This window comes from Lemur catta, chromosome 12, assembly GCF_020740605.2.
Source record: "Lemur catta isolate mLemCat1 chromosome 12, mLemCat1.pri, whole genome shotgun sequence".
In the NCBI taxonomy this organism is placed as follows: domain Eukaryota; kingdom Metazoa; phylum Chordata; class Mammalia; order Primates; family Lemuridae; genus Lemur; species Lemur catta.
The window spans coordinates 6,456,534-6,462,619 of NC_059139.1; positions in this window are offsets into that span (position 1 = coordinate 6,456,534).

Here is a 6,086-nt window from a genome sequence, read left to right on the forward strand (position 1 = left end):
CTTCATCATCTTTTCAAGTTTCAGAAACATTTATTGTAATGTTAAATGCTGCCTTAACTGAAAGTGTTTGAGTAGATCTTTTTCAAAATAAGCTGTAGGAATTATTAACAGCTTAAACATTAAGGTGTTTTAAGTGCTATTGCTAGGCTACTCCAGCATAACCTATGATGTCGTAGTACTAGTGAGACTGGTGTTGAGAGTTTAGTCTTGGCATAGTCCCCATTTCTTTACTCTGGTCCTCCCCCCCAAAACATAAGTCACCTTGTGTGCAGAACCAAGCAGCACTGCAGCAGCCTTTCAACCAGACTCTTAGCTTGAGGGGTCCATGGTTATATCAGAAGAGCCACTAAACTAAACCAAGCCTCCCCACTTCCAAAAATGGACCTCACAGACAGTCCTGGTGTTTTCTGTGGTTGTGAGAAACTGGTCAATGAATGGGAGAACTTAAGAGATGTTTCACAAACTTTTGATTTTAATTCATTAAAATACTTATTCCTGATAATGAGTTACCTTTTTTTAATCTTCAAGTTCCAAATCACTCAAGTTTTATATCACTTGTGGCTCCATCTCCTTCCCCGTGTGTAGCAAAAGCAGCTTAAGGCACTTGTCCCCAAAGCTAGATTCTAAGACCGAACATTGTACTGTTGGTTCCAATTCCTACACTAGCTGGATTTGTTTGAGGTTTGTTAAATGTCCTGTCTTTAATTCACGTCATCCCTGGTATTTGTGATGGATTGGTTGCAGGACCTCCCACAGATGCCAGAAACACCAGTGTTGAGTGTGTATAATCTATGCACATCCTCCTGTATACTTTAAGTCATCTCTAGGTTACTTAGAATATCTAATACATTGTAAGTGCTGTGTAAATAGTTGTCATACTAATATTGTTTAGGGAATAATGACAAGGGTAAAAGCCTACATGGTCAGTACAGACACAATTTTTCTTTCCCAAATACCTTGAGTCCGAGGGTGGTTGGTTGTACAGATATGGAGGGCCGACTGCACAAGCTAATGCAGAAGTGCTGGTGCCTCTGGAAGGGCTGAGAGGCTAGTGTGTGCTACGTGTTACTGAGTTTCTTGAATCCTTTCTCAATTGGTGGAGCAGCACCACTAAAGGGCTGCAGGTTTGGGATCAGGGAAGGTGGGGTGTGGTAGTAATTGAACAATAAATCAATAATTGGTCAGCATGGAGAAGTGCTTCTCCAGCCTAGGTGCTGCTTGCAGGCAGCCTTGAGGATGGGGGTCACCTAATGCACCAGAAAAACAGACCAAAAACGGCTTCTGCATGTTGAAATTTGAAAAAGTTGGGAGAACACCACAAGCCACAATGGTAGTAATGACACAAACGCTCCTATCAGTTCTCAATGTTTTAGAGACGTTAAAACTGATTTTCAAAGCGTGCTCCACAGATTCTCTGGGGTCCTGAACCTTTGCAAGGGGCGAATGAGGTCAAAAGTATTTTCCTAAACTAAAAGGTTATCCGCCTTTTTTACTGTGTTGACATTTGCATTGATGCTGCAAAAAATGGCCAGTAAAACTGCGTCTTAGCACGAGTCAGAGAAGTGGCACCAAATACTAGTAGTCATTCTCTGCCATTACGTTAAAAAAGAAAAAATTCATTTTCACCTACAGGTGCCTTTAGTGAGGTAATGCATGTAGGTAAGTGTAGCAAGCACGATCTCCAGCTGCACGAGCTGGACTAGCCCTGCGTCATGGAGCCCCATTTTACATTAAAGACTGGTTAACTGGTTACTCGGATGTGTGACAAGATAGGGCATTTTCACAAAAAGGAATAAAATGAGCTTGTCACTTTCAATGAAACAACTGACAGTATTCTATTTTTGTCAATGTAGTTTTAGTATTTAAGCTAAAATTAGAATTTTTGAACACTGGTATCCACCATCATGAGCTCAACATCGTCTCAAGATTTTCGATGAGATAGGTGGTGAATTAAAGGATCAATTTTTGACGTTGCACAAAATGTGTCAACATTTGGAAGGTCTCCATAAACCAGTATTTTCAAAATGTCAATGTAGGATGTTACAATATCATGCATAAGTACAAGATCTTTTCAAAGTGCAAGATGGACCGATGTAACAGAGTAAAGTTTACTCAAACTACCCCTTGAGTTTTGGTGAAATATTGAAGATGAATATCCATTTTTATGAAAGGCAATTGCAGTACATTTCCCTTTTCCAGCCACGTGCATCTGTGTGTGGCCAGATTTTCTTCATATTCTTCTAAAACACCACATTGTAACAAATTAAATACAGAAGCAGCTATGAAAATCTAAAAATCTTCTGTTAAATCACACATTAAGGAGATTTGTAATGTCATTCTCATGCTTTTTTGTTTTGGAAAACACATTTTCCATAAAAATGTTAACAGTGCATTCATTATTATGTGTAAGTAAATGATTTTTAAATTTCTTAGTTTTAATTTCTAATAAATGTTAATGAATATAACCCACATGAACAAAAGCTCCTGAGGCTCCTCAATAGTTTTTACGATTATAAAGAAATTCTGAAACCAGAACATTTGAACTCTGTATTAACACATCAACCACTGTATTTATTAATAATATATTTAATCCTCATAATAATCCTAGATGTCAAATCCAAGGGACACTGCATAATTTGAATGTACCATTCACTTCTTGAAATAAACTTCTTAACATTATGTAGTAAATATTTTCAATACAGGCAGCTGAAAATCTGCACTTAGCAAAATGTCTTTTTAGTTTCCTTTTGTTTTTGAGACAGGATCTTGCTCTGTTACCCAGGCTAGCGTGCAGTGGCGTCGTCATAGCTCACAGCAGCCTCAAGCTCCTGGGCTCAAGCAATCCTCCTGCCTCGGCCTCCCACAGGCCCACGCCACCACGCCTGCCTAATTTTTCTATTTTTTGTACAGATGGGGTGTCGCTCTCGCCCAGGCTGGTCTTGAACTCCTGACCTCAAGCAATCCTCCCACCTTGGCCTCCCAAAGTGCCGGGATTATAGGCGTGAGCAACCACGCCCTGCCCTGCCAAGATGTCTTATTCATCAGATGATCTTGACTCCTACCTCAGAGATGCCTGAAGCAGCAGTGTGATCTTCCCACTTCCACGCTCCCACTCACAGACTTGTCAGCTCATCCGTGCTTAGGACCTGTGGTAGGCAGAATCCTAAAGCTGTCCCCGCAAAAGTCTAGACACTGAAGGGACTTTGCAGATGTCATCAAGGGTACCAATCAGCTGGCAAAATAGGGCGGTTATCCAGGTGGGCCAGTGTAGTCACAGAAAGAGGTGAGAGGGCTTCCGCCGAAGAGGACTCGAGCGAGGGCAGCCGGAGAAAGATCCTACACCCCACTGCCGGCTCTAATATTAACAACCCGGGCTCCACACGCGGGGGCCAAGGAGAGGCTCCGGGACCTAAGGCTGCCGCTAGCTCACCGCCAGAGAGGAAACAGGAGCCTGGGCACTACAAATGCAAGAAACTGAATTCTGCCAAAGACTCAAATGCTCTTGAAAGTGGCTTTTTCCCAGAGCCTCCCCGTAGCAGCCCAGCCGGCCCACCCTGGATCTTGGTCTCGCGAGACCCAGAGAGGGGCAGAGCGACCAGCCGAGCCAACCTGGCGTCCAGTCTGCAGAACTGTGAGATGATAAATCTGTGTGGTTTAAGTTTCCGAGTTTGTGAAAATTTGTCACAGTAGCAGTTGGAAACTCTTACACTTGTATTTGCCGGGGGATACAGTGTCGGGAGGATCCTCCTCCTGACCAAGACAATGTCTCCCCAAAGTCCCTTAGATCCAACTTCCTCATTTGTGCATCTGAGACAGGCTTCAGTGCTCCTCTTCCTGGGCTCATAGTAAGATTGCACTTTCCGGGTTCCTTGTGGTTGGGTGGGAGGGCCCTGTGACTTGTGTGGGGTCTCAGAAAGCGGTACCCCAAAATGAAGACCTCAGAAGCAGCTCGCTCCGCCCTTCTGCCCTCCTGTCTCTGCCCCTCATTCTCCCCCAAGGCTACCCATGGAAACTAGAATCCTGCTTCTCCAAGGCAGCTCAGAGAACCCCTTTTCCCCAAAGCCAGCCATAAAAGCTAAAAATATTACTTTAGCTTTCCCCCCTCCTTTCTGTGTAAAAACTACCCATAAAGAAATTATCTGACCTACCTTACTTGATTACAGAGAGGGCCCTGCCCACACCCAGAAGGAAAGATGCTGCACAGAGAGGCCGAGAAGAATCTGGACAGGCCTGGCTGGTCCCCCGCTCAGTCTGTTAGTGTTAGATCAGACCCGTTTTGTCCAGTCCTATTTCTACATGGCTGTCCATACCTCACTGAACCTAAGCACAAAAATGGACAATTCCCCCGGTATGTGTGGGTCTTCATTCTGAAGGCTCCTGTGTCACTGTGAGTAAATAAATATGTATGCCTTTTCCCCTACTAATCTGCCTCGTGTCAGTGATGTTCAGAGGGCGATGGGGAATTTGCCCCTCGTCCCTGCACTAGCCGGGCCAGTGAGCTGTGAGAAGCGTCCCTTCCGGTGGGGCCCTGCCTTGGCCGGTAAACGCTCTGACCTGCAAGGGGCTACGGAAGGACACACACCTGGTCTAGGCTTGAGGCATGTGCCAAGTAAAGAAAGCCTCTGGGCTGTACTGAGAAAGACCAACCGCAGGGCAGTCACAGGGGACGAACGGGATCAAAGGACAGGCGACAGGATGAGAATCTCGACTAGGTGTAGACTGGCACGGGTGGCCAGTGGCTTCTGGGAGCTTGCGATGTGGTCGGTGCTCCTGGAGAGCTCCAGTCCTAATTTAATTTTAATTCATTTAAATTTAAAAATAAAGCAGTGTAACATAATTTTCCTACAAAACCAGCAAGAAAAATGTGATGAAAACTGGCACACGTAGAGCTGCTCTACAGCATGTGCCGGACCCTGGACTGCGATGCTGTCAGCACGGAGCTGCCTCCAGCCAGTGGAGGTAAACTGTAAAGGAAATGACTTTGGGTACTAAACCCAATTACTGGAAAACTTTTAATATGTTTGGAACAATATGGGTATGTGAGTCTACTTTTTTTCAACTATAAATTTTATAACATCTAAAGAAAAATCAAGTACTTCTGATGAAAATTTAGCATCTGGGCCAGGAATGTGGCTCAAATCTGTAATCCTAGCAGTCCAGTCTGGGAGGATCGCTTGAGCCCAGGAGTTTGAGACCAGCCTGAGCAAGAGGAGACCCCATCTCTACTAAAAACAGAAAAATTAGCCGGGCATGGTGGCACATGCTTATAGTCCCAGCTACTGGGGAGGCTGAGGCAGGAGGACTTTGAGGTTGCAGCAAGCTAGGCTGATGCCACTGCACTCTAGCCTGGGCAACAGAGTGAGACTCTGTCTCAAAAAATAAAAAAAATTTAGCATCTGAATTGAGATGTGCTGGAGCATAAAACTAAAAACACATACACACCAGATTTCAAAGACATAGGACAAAAAAGAATGCAAAATATCTCGCTCATAATTTGTTCTATTGCTTACATTCTGAAATAGCATTTGTGATAAACTGGGCTAAATAAAGTATGTTATTATCAGAATCAGGGCTTAGTTACCCTCGACTCAGTTTCCATTTCTCTGCCTCTTCCCAGTTCTCAAGGTGGTCAGTCCAGACATCTGCTCATACACGGCCTCCTGGTGACCACCTCTCCCACCTCCCCGTGGGACAGCCAGAGACAACCTCGCTGACCCCCACACCCCGCACAGAATGCTGATATTTGCCACAGTGACCCCTCAGTCACAGCGTGACCCCACGGCGCTGGTGCCTGCTTGCTCTGAGCCCACCAACTAGGAACTCCCCGCGGGAAACCTGCTTGCCCTGGACCCCAGTCAAGTGTTCCACCCACAGGTCTCTCTCTCTCCTGCTCCCCACCGGCGGGCTGAGCGCTTGCGTCCCAAATGGCTCCCCGTTTCCCGCTGCCCTGCGAGCTGTGCCACCCTCTTCTCTCCGGACCTGTAACAAACCGCCTCTGGCTTTTCCTGTGTTTACTGAGTTCCCTCCTCCGTGTCACACGGGACCAGCACACCCAAACCTAACTGTGCCCCGGTCAGGGCGCTCCC